General features: G+C 42.5%; 1 protein-coding gene across 2 annotated transcripts in view; it reads left to right on the forward strand.

The window, feature by feature from the left end:
* MESR3 (misexpression suppressor of ras 3) overlaps positions 1–18,017 on the forward strand; it is a 103,829-nt gene that overhangs the window by 13,436 nt on the left and 72,376 nt on the right. Inside the window, exon 1 of one of the 2 annotated variants that reach the window (XM_067154077.2) lies at positions 1,036–1,120. The exons of the other annotated variant lie outside the window; for it this stretch is intronic. The gene's annotated coding sequence lies outside the window, so the exon portion shown is untranslated. Of the gene's footprint in view, positions 1–1,035; positions 1,121–18,017 lie in introns of those variants that run through there. 2 annotated transcript variants of the gene reach the window in all.

Genomic DNA, 18,017 nt, shown 5'->3' on the forward strand with positions numbered 1-18,017 from the left:
ACTCCCTACAGGGGCGTATGAAGGAATGGGAGTGTTTAATTTTAAAAACATACTGTCGGCAGCCCTGAATATGGTATTTCGTGGTTTCCAATTTTAACACCAGGCAAATGCTGGGGCTGTGCCTTAATTAAGGCCACGGACGCTTTCTTCCCATTCCCAGCCTTTTCCTATCTCATCGTCGCTGTAAGGCCTATGTGTGTCGGTGCAACGTAGAGCAAATTGTAAAAAATAAAAAGTGAAAAACTCCTCCGTTCAATACATAGTTTTGATGATGATGATAATGCTTGTTGTTTAAAGGGGCCTAACATCGAAGGTCATCGGCTCCATACATAGTTTTAATTTCATTTTTGTTTCAATTAATTTGTTCAGAGAGGATGATTACGTAGTTGTACAGGGTGACCCATACGTCCGTCAACATTTGACGAGGCAGTACTTCACGGAATATTGGAGTACACAAAATGACCAACGGATGGCGCTTCATACGATATACAACAATAATAATTAGCATAACAATCGAGGTTTAGCAAAGATGATGTTTTTTATAACACATGCCATCATTCATCAACAATACCTGTCGTTGAGGGATAATGTTGTGAACAGCGCTGTACAGCATATTCGTAGGTATGGTGAAAAATTGCCGTCGAATGTTGTCTTTTAGCATCCTTAATGAGGTCGGACGATCGCGGTAGACTTGCGACTTCTTGTATACTTTATTTTGGTGTCAGTAAAACCCCATGCCATGTCAATCATGTGTGTCAATTATTACCTCTCTACCGCGATGCTTATTATTACCATACACCATTATTACCATCACCGTCGAAATTTATTGCGAAGTAGGCCTATTGATTGTTCTACTGTAAGTAGATTCATCCGTGTTGATTTATGACTGGAACATGTACCAACACGTAAAATGTTATCGTTTCAAAGCTACAAATGAGCACAGTTTATTTGATCAAATGTGTACTCTTCCTAGAATTATACGTTAAACAACTGTATCTTATCTAGGTAAAGCTGATATCGACCACCGATTTCAAGAGACAGCGCTATCTGCCGTTCCCTTTGTTCAGTGTCGTCCTCGTACCTTTGCTTCATACATGTCGAGACGAAGAAAAGGTCATCCGTGAGTATTTTATTCTGGTGCCAGTTCTGATACAGATGTTATTTGCTGCAGTTATGATGCTGACTTATTCTAGTCATCGGGGTTTTCTGATGTTATTAACAATTTAAAATTTGAGAAAACCTGACAAAAAAATATTCGTTCCAAGTCTATCGTAAGTAGCTGATTTACCTTTTGTTCAAGTTTTATTGTTGCTTGATTGTCGGTTTTTCCACCAGTCCCGCGTTTGCTGTATTGTACTAGCACCTATATAAAAATGCATTCTTTCATCGATCATGAAATAGAAGACAAAAGGTCAAGGCAATGAGATCTTGGAGTCTTCTTTTAATGCCGCCGATTGACCTTCTCAGAAGTTCTGTAGTGTTTCGGAGTTCCTATTTCCCTTAACCTTCATCGGCTAACGGCTGTTAGCCGTACTTGCATCTTTCCTGCATCTTTCTAACTGCCAGTGCTATTGTTTAACTCAAATGCATAATAGACAGCAGGTCTCTTAAATCAGTATTAGTAAGTACTGTATTAAGTAATGAACTGTATTTTTCAGAATGATTTCTCCATTACAACATATTTTAGAAGCTTAAACATTATCACAATTCTTATTGTTTTAAGACATCAATATTCAGTTGGTTTTAGTTCACGTCAATAAGCTGTCTTTTCTTTGTATGCACAATATCAATATGTTGATCATATAAATATAATAAGGGCGAAAAGAAGTCATGAACATTCAAAATATCTATTAGCCAAAGTGTACATGTCCGAACAAAACAAATATACCTCACATATTACAAACAACCGAAACAAAACTTTTATTTTGAGTCACATACTTGTGGGGGATAGTCACCCACCTTCACGCAGAATCCCAAGGAATGTAACGTTATTCTTCAGAAGATGCTCAGCAAGCGGTTAGCTACAGAAGTAGTAGCTGCTGGTCAAGTTTCTAAGTAAGGATGCGTATATTTTATATTATGATAAAAGTTTTATAATATGTACTTATTTGTATTAGACATTAATAATTTTATAGTTAATGTCGGTGAAAACACCTATTTACAAAGCAATCCACAAAACAAAATAATAACACACACTGACATTGTGACCAAAAGCTGAGACACGCTGGTTAACGTGCGGCAGACAGCCGCTGATCTGACACCTACTGTATATAAACTTAGAAGTCACACTGGGCACCTCCTTGTCGTGGAGACTTCTGGAAACCGTTCCGTCTAATGGGGAAGGGTGTAACTTAGAAATACTGGCTCCCTCCATTACACTGTGATGCGCCGAGTGCGGAACGGCAAGTTGGTTTCAAATTTTGCGGCCAACAGCCGCATACGTTAGCCGATGAAGCACGCACTGGTATCTGTGTCGAATAATTAGTATTTTAGTATTCCTCTAAACAATGGCTGCCTTTGTTGCTAGGGTATCCAGTCCGGACATTAGTAGGCAGGTCTCAAGCCGAAAACCACCGTCCCCACAGTGTGATAGGAACACTTACACTCGTCTTGAGGGCCTCCACACATGCTGAAGCTCTTAGAAATGTCTGCCATCGTCGTATTCGAACCATGGTCACTGATGCCTTGAGGGAACCTCTACACATAGTGTACTAGGAAGTACAAGGACGCTCGATGAATCCTCTAAGCCGATGAACATGATAACCATTCCGACAGACTCGACTTATGCATTTATAATAAAACATAGGCACCTAAACACTGGCTGTTCATAAAGAAAAGTGTAATGCCCACGAACCTGCTATTCCATGTTACAAATTAAAGTATGAGTCAACATCTATAGAAGTAGCGGGTCTTAGGGTTAGAACTCGAGATAAAATAACGATAACAACAACAACAACAACGGACGAGTTTGCACAGCTCCTCTGCAAGCTGTTCAGATTGGATTACAAGTAAGAGTTCAGTTACATTTCTGAGAAAGCATTTGTGTGACAGGTATGAGTTGTTTGTTTTGAATGCTTTGTCCTACGGAAGTAGAATGAAATTAATGCTATTTGCTGTTATAAAAAAATATATATAAATGAAAACCGGGGCACATGCGGTACTTTAAGGGACCAAGGCGACTGGCAGGCGATTAGGTAGGGCGATGAGGGTGGAATGCAGTCGCACTCCCTCTCCCCGCCCTCCCCTGACACACTAACTCTCTCTCTCTCTTTGTGGAGAAAAACTTTTTATTCCATTTTAGCCGCCTGAAACTGGGATTTATTTAAAAAGCAGTTTGTACAAACCCTATTGTCTTTTCAACTATTATTTTTCCTTTAATTTCTTTAATTATTAAGAAAAAATACTGAGAGGAAATATGCACAAAATGTTCGTCGCGATCAGCCGATTTGTACAGCTCCACAGCAAGTCGGGGAGAGCCGCGCGGCTGCGTGTAGCAGGTGCTATGATGAAGGGTAGCAGGGGTATATTTTTACCAAGGTCATGGGCACATATGATTTACCAGCTTGCAGCGCGCATTCGTCAGTCTGGCAGTCTCACTTAGTCAAAAATGTGTCTGTTGTCCGACTCGTTGGCTGAACGGTGAGCGTACTGGCCTTCGATTCAGAGGGTCCCGGGTTCGATTCCCGGCCGGGTCGGGGATTTTAACCTTAATTGGTTAATTCCAATGGCACGGGGGCTGTGTGCATGTGTTATCTTCATCATTTAATCCTCATCACGACCCGCAGGTCACCTACGAGAGTCAAATAGAAAGATCTGCACCTGGCGAGCCGAACCCTTCCTGGGATATCCCGGCACTAAAAGCCATACGACATTTCATTTCAATGTATCTGTTGCTTTGTTAGTGTGTAGTCAAATACTTAATGATTTTCTAATTGTATAATCACCCCGTACTTCTATTTTAATTGTCATACGTATGTAATTATTGTTCTTTCGGTGAAAGTTTTACTGTGTAGTATTGAATAAATATGTCAAAAATATATTATTACCGCAGTTAAGTTGGTAGACACCGCTTCTGTGGTGTAGTGGTTAGTGTGATTAGCTGCCACCCCTGAAGGCTCGGGTTCAATTCCCGGCTCTGCCACGCAATTTGAAAAATGGTACGAGGGCTGGAACGGGGTCCACTTAGCCTCGGGAAGTCAACTGAGTAGAGGTGGGTTCGATTGCCACGGCCGCTTCCTTCCCTCTTCTTTGTCTATCCCTTCCAATCTTACCATCCCCCTGCGAGGCCCCTGTTCAGCATAGCAGTTGAGGCCGTCTGGGCGATGTACTGGTCATCCTCCCCAGTTGTAACCCCCGACCCAGAGTCTGAAGCTCCAGGACACTGTCCTTCAGGTGGTAGATTTGGGATCCCTCGCTGAGTCCGAGGGAAAAACCGACCCTGGACGGTAAACAGATAAAGAAGAAGAAGAAGTCGGTAGACTGTCGACCTTTACGACTCTATAAAAATTCGCTCAGAGAGCATCAAAAACTCTCAATTTTATAGCTATTCTTTTAAATTTTGATGTCTACTCCCCACCCCCAACCCCCCGCCAACTATATCCCTCAGAGCCAGGTACAGTTTGTTGTCTACAAATGTGTGTGCCTCCACTTACAATTCGCAATCGTCACTATTCGCGTCTGTTGGTTAGCCAGATGGTCTAGAGTGTCACTTCTTCATCTGTATTATTTGACTTTCTTGACTGGATCCTAGGCTGGTTTTCATATTACTCAGATGACCTCATGAGGTTGAAAGAACGCTGTTCCTACCGCCAGACAATAATTAAGATCCTTGGACGATCCTGGAACCTAACTTGCGGTCTCCCTGCTAAAAGCCATTATCTCTAGGACTGTTGATACTAGAGACAGACACTCAGCTCTTTGATGTCCCTCATTTCGTGCTACTTTAATTGCATTTTAACTGTCATTATCCATCCTTGTACGAGGGAAATTTCACCATGAATTTACTGGAGTTTTACATCAAGCTACTCGTTCCGCTCTAACGACCATTTGTTTTCACGACCAAGAGTTCGTCACCCAACGTTCAGCGCTTGGCTTGAATTACCAATTTTTTCTTGTAGTAGTTACGTACTATGGTCAGTGCACAAGACCTAAGAACGGGATTGTCTGTACGTCCCGAAAGCGCTGTGGAGCGAAGAGCGGGTTCCGTTAAAACGAATGTGCATTCCGGAGACACCCACAGCCGATGTTCCCAACAGGTTTTCTTGCTTGGTCCGCCCCTCAAGCTTGGCCGACGAAGCGTGTACCTCCAACGCTCATAAATCACATCCTAACGTTTTATTCTGGCTACAACCTCAAGTCTTTCAGCCAGCTTTCTTCCTTGGAAGATTTCTAAAACTAGAATTTAAAACAGTGTATTTGCTAATGCGTAAATCTGTTTTACTCACCCCTTTTGTTTTAGATTCTTGTAGTCCAATGTTTTTTGGAAACGCCGAGGATCCAGAATTTTGTCCCATTGGAGTTTTTTTTCGTGCCATTTAATCTACTGACCGAGGCTGTCGTATTAGGGCTCAAAACTTCAGCGCTCTTCCGTCTGTGCCACTCAGTCCAACTCATTAAATAATACATGGAACAAATTATTTTAAAATCAACATTAAGAATATTAAAATAATATATAGGCCTATTCTTCTTCTTAAGCTGCTTACCCTCCAGGGTCGGTTTTTCCCGCGGACTCAGTGAGGCATCCCACCTCTACCGCCTCAAGGGCAGTGTCCTGGAGCGCGAGACTTTGGGTCGGGGGATACAACTAGCGAGGAGGACCAGTGCCTCGCCCAGGCGGCCTCTCCTGTTATGCTGAACAGGGGCCTTGTGGAAGGATGGGGAGATTGGAAGGGACAGGCAAGCAAGAGGAAAGGAAGCGGCCGTTGCCTTAAGATAGGTAGGCCTACATCCCTGGCATTTACCTGGAGGAGAAGTGGGAAACCACGGAAAACCACTTCGAGAATGGTTGAGGTGAGAATCGAACCCACCTCTACTCAATTGACCTCCCGATTCTGAGTGGACCACGTTCCAGCCCTCGTACCACTTTTCGAATTTCGTGGCAGAGTTGGGAATCGAACCCGGGCCTCCGGGGGTGGCAGCTAATCACGCTAACCACTACACCACAGAATAGGCCTATAAGGTTTCTTCCCCCTGCAGTTTATCTCGAATACGTATGGAGTCACTGGAGCGTTCCTGGCTCTTCTTTTTTTGGCCACGGGTGTCAGGCAGTCCTGAAGATGGTTTCCCCTGGATTCCCATATTCACGCCACTGTACCTTAATTAGCCGGCCCCGTGGTATAGGGGTAGCGTGCCTGCCTCTTACCCGGAGGCCCCGGGCTCGATTCCCGGCCAGGTCAGGGATTTTTACCTGGACCTGAGGGCTGGTTCGAGGTCCACTCAGCCTACGTGATTAGAATTGAGGAGCTATCTGACGGTGAGATGGCGGCCCCGGTCTAGAAAGCCAAGAATAACGGCCGAGAGGAATCGTCGTGCTGACCACACGACACCTCGTAATCTGCAGGCCTTCGGGCTGGCAGCGGTCGCTTGGTAGGCCAAGGCCCTTCAAGGGCTGTAGTGCCATGGGGTTTGGTTTGGTTTGGTACCTTAATTAAGGCCACGGTCGCTTCCTTCCCACTCCTAGCCCTTTCTTATCCCATAGTCGTCTCAAGACCTACAGTATCTGCGTGGGCGCGACGTAAAGCAAATTGTAAATTAAAAAAAAAAAAAAAAACTAAACTCGGATCGACTGGGGACTCGAACCTCAGCCATCCGGGCGAAAGCCAGCAGCTAATCCTGCCGCCAATTTATATATTCAAGAGATGAAGGGCAGATATATTATATTCAGCAATAATGAACGGATAACCTGTAGCAAACATGGCTAATAATAATCTGAATTATTCACGCATAGCACTGCATTTGTTTAATATCTCCCACTACGTCTGAACATGCCCGCCTCTGTGGTGTAGTGGTTAGTGTGATTAGCTGCCACCCCCAGAGGCACGGGTTCGATTCCCGGCTCTTCCACGAAATTTGAAAAGTGGTACGAGGGCTGGAACGGGGCCCACTCAGCCTCGGGAGGTCAACTGAGTAGAGGGGGGTTCGATTCGCTCCTCAGCCATCCTGGAAGTGGTTTCTCGTGGTTTCCCACTTCTCCTCCAGGCAAATGCCGGGATGGTACCTAACTTAAGGCCACTGTCGCTTCCTTCCATACTTCCCATCCCCCCACAAGGCCCCTGTTCAGCATAGCAGGTGAGGCCGCCTGGGCGAGGTACTGGTCATTCTCCCCAGTTTCATGCCCAGTTGTATCCCAGACCCAGAGTCTGAAGCTCCGGGACACTGCCCTTGAGGTGGTAGAGGTAGGATCCCTCGCTGAGTCCGAGAGAAAAACCTACCCTGGAGGGTAAACAGATTACGAACGAGCGAACGTCTGAACATCTGATGTGGAGATAGATGAACGCGTGTACGTTGTGGAGCTTCGAGGTGCACAAGGTCAAGGTGCATCTGGTGTGGTCGTTGTTTAGTCTTACGGCATTCAAAAAAGATGTGATTTACATCCCCAATATTTGTATTTTTGCAAAGACAGCTGGATATAGTGGTGACCCCCATCTTGTCACCCTTGATTAAATCTTATGCGTATGTTTGAGATTATGTGTTCCCCAGTCCTTCGCATGTCTGTATACCATTATTTTCTCGATATATTTGGCTGAATAGAGGCGTAATTTGCCATGTCTTTGTACGGATGTATTATACAAAGCCGTCCACTCGATGTACAGTAGATCCGACGCTGCACTGGAGAGGAATCGCAAGAAACAACGGCGAGGTTAAACTTAGTAGTATTCAGCGCGATATAGAAAGTCAGCAAATGTCAGTAAAATAACCCTCCTGTCCATAAAAACCAACTTAATATGACTATACACGCTGTCCCCTCTACTCCCAACCAGATTCCCAGTCATAGTCCTCACACGCCATGTCAATCAAGATGCGCCGCAGCGCTTGTCAGGTGAATCTACAGAAATAAAACAAGGCATTGGTTTAAAAATAAAAATAAAAATAAAAAACAGCGTGCAGAATTTCAAATCCATCGAGACTAAAAAGTAAACAAAATAAATGTCCGAATTATTGGTCGCTGTTGTTCGATAGGCATCAGCCACGGAATTGAAAACTCGTTTCTGGAAGGTTTGCCCTGGCAGACGTTAAGACATTCATTGGCAAATGCGTACGTTAGAAAGAAAAATCGGTGATAAAGAACACTGAAGTGAGCTCGATGTCTGCCTTCGGGCTCATGCAGATTAGTAGAATAATAATAATAATAATAATAATAATAATAATAATAATAATAATAATAATAATAATAATATGTATTTCTTTCTTAATCCCTATACAGTCCAGGGTTGTTTTTCCCCTCGGTCTCAGCAACGGATCCCACCTCTACCGCCTCAAGGGCAGTGTCCTGGAGCGAGAGACATTTGGTCATGTATACAACTGGGAAGGAGGACCAGTACCTCATCCAGGCGACCTAACCTGCTATGCTGAACTGGAGCGTTGTGGGGGGGGGGGAGATTGGAAGGGATAGACAAGGAAGAGGGAAGGAAGTGGCCGTGGCCTTGAGTTAAGTGCCATCCCGACATTTGCCTGGACGACAAGTGGGAAACCACGGAAAACCACTTCGAGGATGGCTGAGGTGAGAGTCGACCCCCCACCACCTACTCAGTTGACCTCCCGAGGCTGAGTGGACTCCGTTCCAGTCCTCGTACCACTTTTCAAATTCCGTGGCAGAGCCAGGAATCGAACCTAGGCCTCCGTAGGAGGCAGCTAATCACACTAACCACTACACCGCAAAGGCTGACAATAATAAATAAAAAAAAAAACCCCGAAGGCCTGCAGATTACGAGGTGTCGTGTGGTCAGCACGACAAATCCTCTCGGCCGTTATTCTTGGCTTTCTAGACCGGGGCCGCTATCTCACCGTCAGATAGCTCCTCAATTCTAATCACGTAGGCTGAGTGGACCTCGAACCAGCCCTCAGGTCCAGGTAAAAAATCCCTGACCTGGCCGGGAATCGAACCCGGGGCCTCCGGGTGAGAGGCAGGCACGCTACCCCTACACCACGGGGCCGGCGACAATAATAATAATAATAATAATTTCGTGTGGCTATGCTAGGATGTAGTCATGGACTCGAGATGATATTTCTTTTCGGAATTATTTATTAGTAACTTTGTAGATACGCCGCTTTTCTGGTGTCAACTTCCTCAGGCTGTCTTTTGTAGGCCTCGAATTTGACGTTGGGGTCTATTAACATATCCATGGCGAGAATGTGGCTGAAAGGTTATGTTAGTCCGTCTATTGCTGTCATCAGTGAAGATACCATGTATGTCTTCATGCCTTATACGTTAAACCCTTTCTCCCTCAATGTATTCGTAATGGATGATCTGCCCGTATGATGATGCAAGTTGTGTAAAAGTTCACCATGTGGACAGGTTCCCAGAACATGGGTAAGTATTTCAGTCTCTCTGTGGCAGCATCGACAGAGGTTGTCGTAGGATCTGCCTTGTATGTTACGGACAGCTGACACATTCGTGGTCATTTTAATTCCACGTTGTATTTGTTTGTTCAAAGTATAGTGTTGCACGAACAGTAATGGTCTTAAAATTTATTAAAATTGGAACTCCATTTCCAACCAGTGTGCCAGTTCTTCTTTCTTCTGCCAACCAGAGAGTATATGCGATTTTAGCCGAATTTCTCAAAAATAGTGATCTAAATATATAATTTATGTCCTTCTTCTCTTTGTTTTTACCTCTGTTAATCAAAAATTTGTAATGGTTTTCGTCACGTTCGAAAAACAAGTGCACATCATGAATTGTGAGTGTCAGAACATCCAAGGAGTATGTGGTGTGAAAGAGACTGTCTCAAACCAAGCTGCCAATTCTTCTTTCTACTGCCAAACAGAGTTTAAGCGACTTCAGCACAATTTCTCAAATATAGTGTTTTAAATATATAATTTGTCTCTTTTTACTGCTCTTATTTTATCAGACATTTGTATTGATTTTAGTGTCCGGCTCCATGGCTAAATGGTTAGCGTGCTGGCCTTTGGTCACAGGGGTCCAGGGTTCGATTCCCGGCAGGGTCGCGAATTTTAACTACATTGGTTAATTTCGCTGGCACGGGGGCTCGGTGTATGTGTCGTCATCATCATTTCATCTTCATCACGTCGCGCAGGTAGCCTGCGGGAGTCATATCAAAAGACCTGCACCTGGCGAGCCGAACATGTCCTTGGGCACCCCCGGCACTAAAAGCCATACGCCATTTCATTGATTTTAGTCATGTTAAAAAAATGTAAATGTCAGAACTTCCAGGGAGTTTGTGGAGTGAAAGAAACTTTCAGGTGATATTTTCTGTCTGCCATTTATGTCATTTCATTCCTGTCTGTCATATGCATATATATATATATATATATATATATTATTGTGTGACTTGTGAATGTTTAATGTTTCGCTGGCTGTGTGGTTGATGGACCAAAAGCCAAATTTTTTTTTTTTTTTAATTTAATTCCTTCCTTCCATTCACTGCATAACAATCCCAGGTCTTCTCGGATCCATTCGTTGGCTGGAGTGTACTGCTTGAAAACAAAAGACCTTTACTTTGGTGTTCCTTTTTACTCCAGTTATTGAAAGGTTTTAATCTCAACTCTTGGTGTACCTTCGGCGTGTCTATTTGGTCATGAATCGCAGCAGTTTTTGTCATATTCAGTCCCGTCAGGCTTGATAACATTTCATATGTACTGTATGTCTATGGCTGGAGTAGTAGTAGTAGTAGTAGTAGTAGTAGTAGTCTCATCTGAAAATATGCATCACGAAATTAACGATACAAAATGTAATAATAATAATAATAATAATAATAATAATAATGTTTTTTTTTACGTCCCACTAACCACTTTTGACGGTTTTCGGAAATTCCGACGTCCCGGGATTTCGTCCCTCAGGAATAATTTTACGTCCGGTAAATCTACCGATACGAGGTTGACGCATTTGAGCACCTTCAAATACCACCGGACTGAGCCAGGATCGAACCTGCCAAGTTGGGGTCAGAAGACCAGCGCCTCAACCGTCTGAGCCGCTCAGTCCCAACGATACAACGTGTGTGAGCTGAGCAACTATGCAGGCTGTGGTGTGAAGTATTGATTGACGGCCATGACCGAGAGACATATAGAAGGCTCTTTTATCAGAGAGGCCTCATTCCATCATACTACAGAGAATTGATTATTACATTCGTAGTAGTTCCATAGGTCCGCCTCTGTGGTGTAGTGGTTAGCGTGATTAGCTGCCACCCCCGGAGGCCCGGGTTCGATTCCCGTCTCTGCCACAAAATTTGAAAAGTGGTACTAGGGCTGGAACGTGGTCCACTCAGCCTCGGGAGGTCGACTGAGTTGAGGTGGGTTCGATGCCCACCTGAGCCATCCTGGAAGTGGTTTTCTGTGGTTTCCCACTTCTGCAGGCAAATGCCGGGATGGTATTTAACTTAAGGCCATGGCCGCTTCCTTCCCTCTTCCTTGCCTGTCCCTTCCAATCTTCCCATCCCTCCACAAGGCCCCTGTAAGCATAGCAGGTGAGGCCGCCTATTCTTACCTGATTCTGAGGGCTGGTTCGAGGCCTACTCAGCCTACGTGATTACAATTGAGGAGCTATCTGACAGTGAAATAGCGGTCTCGGTCTAGAAAGGCAAGAATAACGGCTGAGAGGACTCGTCGTGCTGGCCACAGGACACGTCGTAATCTGCAGACCTCCGGGCTGAGCAGCGGTCGCTTGGTTGGCCAAGGCCCTTCGGAGCTGTTGCGCCATGGGGTTTGGTTTATTGTTTTTGGATACATGATAGCTTAGTCTATTCGAATAATTGACAAAACAAAGTGTGGACTTCTGACAACTTTCCGCGTCCAGATGCCGCTCACAACTGCGCTACTCAGCCGGCCGTCCCTGAAAGACAGTGTTGCCAACTTAGGGATTTTACCCCTAAATTCAGGGGGATTTAATCGCACCTTAGGGAAAGTTGGGGGAATAGAAGAGTCAGGGGGAACGTTAGGGGGGAAATTATTTTTGTAACAATTTTGAGGGGCTATTGGGTGAAAATTATTTATTTATTTATTTATTTATTTATTTATTTATTTATTTATTTATTTATTTATTTATTTATTTATTTATTTATTTCAATAGCATGCTTGGCTCCGCTAATGTGTTGGTTTTATCTTTGAGGGTTTTTTTTTTTGTTGGCCTGCCTCCCTGTCCCAGGCACTGCAATAAATCATGCGTCATGATTTTCTCTTCTAGCAGCTCTGAATGCACGATCACTTCACGTGCCTTGGGATTCCCTCTTCTCGTCCCTTATACGAACGCAGCTGTCGTCTTATTTTTTACTTCTTTTTATCGATTACCAGCAGATAGGTTTAGGCCTACTTATATAAAATCTACTGAAATTTTAATTAATAAGAATTACCATCCACCGATATTTCAAAACATTCGAGACATACATTGCATATCTCTCGCCTTCTTTCTCTGTCATTCCTCCACCTCCTCGGTAACCGCAGCAGCATTTTTTGGTAGATGTTAAGGGGAATCACGCACTTCGTGTCTCGCACATAGATAATTGGTCCGCTTGTAGAGTGAACGTCACTAATTGTCAACGTCATGTAGGAGGAAAATCTTCGTAGTACGTGAACTTGGCAGTCTGATAGCGTAACTCGATTCAGTTTTCACTGTGTCTGTGCAGTTCATGCAGTAAGAGGCTATTCGCGTGGTGTGTTAACAAAGTAAGGCCTGTTTGGTAAGGCGGTATCTGTGATGTGTGAATAATTCTGTGGAGTGATTTATTGTTTTTGTGAATAATGGCAGTGGCATTATTATTATTATTATTATTATTATTATTATTATTATTATTATTATTATTGTTTTCGAATAGGTCTACTATGGACCACGTTAAGCATCATTCATTTACGGTTCTCTTTCGATCGGCCCAGTACTTCTTCATCCTTTCGGAGTGGGCTTCTTTACGTTCTCGTGACCAGTTGTTGCCGGTCCGTTTTTTGCTACTTTGATCTTGGAATACCTTAATTTTGTTGATGATTTTTCTGTATTCCTGTCTGTTGTACACTGCCTGCTGTGATATATTATTTTCCTCCATATCCTCCTTGACCCCTTTAAGCCAGCTAGTTTGTGTCTTCCTGTTCTCCATGTATTCCAGAATTCGCTTGGCTGTTCTCTCTGGTGGCATTCTTTTAATGTATCCGTAGAAGCAGGGTCTTCTCTTCTTGAAGGATATTGTGATTTTTTCGGTCCTTTTGTATAGTTCCTCATTTGGTCGCAGTCTAAATTCTTGACCCACTTTCCTGGGCCCTAGTATCTTCCTCAAGATCTTCCTTTCTGTCTTTTCAATGTTTTCTAGTAAGCCCTTCCTGTTCAGTGGAATACATTCGATCGCATATAGACTTTCTGGTTTGATGACAGTGTTGTAATGTCTGATTTTTGCAGTGAATGAAACTGATTTTTTATTGTAGACATTTCGACATAACTGGTATGCTGCTTCCATCTTTCTTGCCCTTTCCTGTAATGCTATTCCTGGTAGTCCTGTTGGGGTTATCCATTCCCCTAGATATTTAAACTTATGTACTCTTTTAATTGTTCCATATTTGGTGACAATATTTTGTGTCGGATCCTTTTTGTCCTGAATCATTAGTTCCGTCTTTTCGAAGGATATCTGAAGTCCCGTCTTTACAGCAATCTCTTGAAGTGTTTCAATTTGTACCTTGGCTGTTTCAGTGTCTTCTGCCAGTATTGCCATATCATCTGCGAATGCTAGACAGTCAATTTTGACTCCAGATCTTCCCAGTGATATTCCATTTTTCACCCCTAATTCCGTCAGTTTCTTCCTCCACTCTCTGACCACTTTTTCAAGTATAACATTAAACAGAAGTGGTGACATCCCGTCCCCTTGTCGGACACTTGTTTCGATCTTGAATGGTTTTGACAACATACCCATAAACTTAACCTGTGATGTAGTGTCAGTGATGGTTTCTTTGATTAAATTTCTAGTTTTTTTATCTATCCCAAACTCTTCTAACGTGCTTATCAAGGTTGCTCTGTCGACTGAATCATAGGCTTTCTTAAAATCCACAAATACAATCACTAGATTTTTGGCCGTGAGTGCACGTAGTTGTATTATGGAGATTAGGTTGAAAATTTGCTCGCTGCATGATCTCCCTTTCCGGAATCCTGCCTGGTATTCACCAAGTTCTTTTTCTATTATCCCTTCAGTCCTGTTTTGTAGTGCCTTGGATAGAATTTTAGAGGCAACTGGTGGCAATGATATTCCTCTGTAATTGTTAACGTTTGTTCTGTCTCCTTTTTTGTGCAGCGGGTGTATTAATGATGTCTTCCATTCCTTTGGGATGCTCTCCGTCTGCCAAATCTCCTCAAACAGTGCTTCTAGCTGAGTCACTAAGTGTTCTCCGGCATATTTCAATAACTCTGCAACTATTGAATCTTCACCTGACGTCTTATTGTTCTTCAGTCCTGTTATTATTCCCCTGATTTCTTCTTTATTAGGTGGTTCTGAGTCCGGTGTCTGGTTCTTGGGTTTCTCAAACATTAGAGTTTCCTCAGGTTTTTTACAGTTCAGTAGTTTCTGGAAATAATTTTCAAGGTGTTGGCAATTCTGTTCATTTCCAGTGATTAGATTTCCTTCGTCATCTTTGAAGCATAGGGTTGGCGGTTTGTATCTTGTTAAGTTCCTCCTGAATGTCTGGTAGAAATTACGTGTATTGTTTTTCACGAAATCTTGTTCTAGTTTCTTTAGTTGCTGTGTGTCATAATGTTTTCGTTCACCTCTTATGGTTTTAGCTGTTGTTTTCCTTTGTGCTTATTATTATTATTATTATTATTATTATTATTATTATTATTATTATTATTATTATTATTATTATTATTATTATTTGGGGGTTATTGTCTCATTTAGAGGGATTTTAGAAGTGATCTGGGGGAATTTGAACTTAGGAGTTGGCAACACTGCTGAAAGAGCGACCGACATTGCTTGCGGAGAAATGACGTTTGCGGCACTCTCCCATGCTTTCCCTGATACGCTCTTCCTGTCCCCAGCACATGTGTGTGTATCAGAGCAGAGCCTTCAGTTTACTTTCTGTCCGCACTTGGTTGTTGTTCTTCCACTACATTGACCTTCCAGAGAAGGTGCATGCCCTCATTAATTTGTAACATGTCTTGTCTCCACCCAGAAGAACCTGTCCGACTTCAACTACCCGCATGCTTCTTGGCTGACACAGATAAGTCGTCGATGACACTTGGGTGAGGCTTCCTTGCTTGTAGGCGGTGTTAGGGGCTACGGGCTCGATTCTAATCATGTGGGTAGGAATTTAAATCTGGCAACACAAGAACAGATGAACCTCTGTGGCTCAGGCGGCAGCGCGCTGGCCTCTCACCGCTGGGTTCCGTGCTTCAAATCCCGGTCACTCCATGTGAGATTTGTCCTGGACAAAGCGGAGGCGGGATAGGTTTTTCACCGGGTACTTCGGTTTTCTATGTCATATTTCATTCCACCAACACACTCGAATATAATTTAATTTCATCTGTCATTCATTAATCATCGCCCCAGAGGAGTGCGACGGGCTTCGACAGCCGACACAATTCCTATCCTCGCCGGTAGATGGGGGCTTCATTCATTCCATTCCCGACCCTGTCGAATGACTGGAAACAGGCTGTGTATTTTCATTTTCAACACCAGACCAGCAATAACAGTGACAGCTATTTCTTGATATATGCAGAGTTTTTTTTTTTTTTTGTTTCAACTGAGACCTGACATAGCCAAAGTAAAAATGTAATTTCCACTACAGTCTCAGTCTCATTTATGGCTACGGGGAGCTGTTGATGTATGGGTGGTACTGAGCAGTGGCATTCGGAGCACGGCTAATGTGTCTGAATGTTATGAAAGATGTTAGTACAATCGGTTGTGCTGCAGAGAAAGAAAATCCACTTAAGATAGCCGCCCTAATTCTAAGGAAACCACAAAGGTTCAGCGTACTGATTAATCCGTAAGGATAAGAAAATACATTTAATTTTCATTTGAATTTTTAATGTTGCAATATTTATTATTTTCGAACTGTTACCCCCCTGCCCCCCCGATGGATTCTTCTTCTTCTTCTTCTTCTTCTTCTTCTTCTTCTTCTTCTTCTTCTTCTTCTTCTTGCGTTCCGGCCTTCTAAGGACCACGTTACAATTTCAATTCTTCCTCCTCAGTTGTTCTTTCCTTTTCTTCCAGTATTCTTTCATTGTTTCACTGTGCTTCTTTTTCCTGTCTTCAGTCCACTTTGTGACTGTTTTCTTTTCCTTCCTCCCTTGGAATCCTTTCATTTGTAAGACTTTCTTCATAAAAATCTTTCTTTCCAATAATTCTTCTTCTCGTATGTTGTTCCTTTCCAGGTCTTTCTTGACTTTTTGAATCCAGGTGGTGGTTGAATTTTTCCCCAAAGGTACTTGAAGATTCGTTTAATTAGTCTATTGTCATCCATTCTATAAATGTGTCCAAGAAATAGCAATCTCCTTTTTCTTATTGTTTCTGATATGTTTTCTATGTTCTGGTAAATTTTATTGTTACTTCTTAATTTCCAAAACTCTTGCAATTCTTAGAGGACCTAATATGTTCCTTATAATTCTTCTTTCTAATATTTCTAATTTATCAAGCTTGTAGTTCTATGCTAGACATTCGCTGGCATACAGGCATTCTGGTTTCACTACTGTGTTGTAGTGCTTTATTTTAAGTTTTGTTGATAAGCACTTTTTGTTGTAAGTATTCTTCGTTATACCGTAAGCTCTTTCCATCGTGTGTATCCTCTCCTCTACAGCAGATTTTTCTAAACCATTTTCTTGAATTGTCTTATCCAAATATTTGAATTTCTTTACCTTTTCTATTTGACCAATATCCGTTACTAAAAACTTCGGGGCACTTTTTATATTCGTCAAAAATGTTCTATTTATTCAAATAACTTTTAAGTTATATAGATGGTTTTATCCTATTTGTAGTGAATCTCTCAAAATCGCTGTTGTTTACCTAGTATTTTCTTCTCAGATGCTCAAGGTATGTTCTGTGATTAAACTTCATCCTTATGATTGTGGTAATATGCCGCCTGGCCCATCGCGGATATGTGTACAGTAATTTTCTATATATATCTGGTATAACAGAGGCGTAATATCTACTGTTTCCATACAAACGATGGTGCTAAATCACCACACTATCCTGATTTTTCAGTAGCAATACAGCCAATCACAACGAAGATTTGATGACCAAACTTGATTTATTTAAATGGCGTCATTTCTTGAAACGAGGTTACATTTTACTAGCACCTCATCGTGTCTGATTTTAGACATGACGAAAATAAATACGAATTTAAACGCCGGTTTTGTGTGAAGAATTGATTGTAGTACGAAATTGTGGATGCCTGTGCAGGGCCTCTGACCAGTTCACCCAATTAAAATGCCTCATTTTATGTACGCTCTATGGTAGACAGTTAATGGTCTGTTACTGGTAAGACGAAACGTGGGCATTATAAAAGAATTTTAATAGTGTCGCGGCCATGGGGAGCGTTGCGAATCGCTGTCCCTAAATTTATGCCCATTACGTGAGTTCTACAATTTCAAACAAATGTGGCTCCCAACAAAGGAAAAAAATTATGGCGAGGTGTTTCGAAGTAATTCCCCTGCCAGTGTCATTCGATCTCTAGATATTTGAGAGAGTATGATATGGTTGTAAAGGAAAAAATATATACCGAGCAACCAAACGGAGTGACGCGTGTCAAAGACTTATTCCGAAAATAAAATAAACCCATTTTCCAGACAAATTCCAGTACGTTTTCTTCTCTTAAAAACCAAAAAAGTAAGCTTGTGGTTCTACGATTTTGTTAACGTCGTTATCTTAGCCACGGGTCATCCG

This window comes from Anabrus simplex, chromosome 9 (genome assembly GCF_040414725.1).
Source record: "Anabrus simplex isolate iqAnaSimp1 chromosome 9, ASM4041472v1, whole genome shotgun sequence".
Lineage (NCBI taxonomy): Eukaryota > Metazoa > Arthropoda > Insecta > Orthoptera > Tettigoniidae > Anabrus > Anabrus simplex.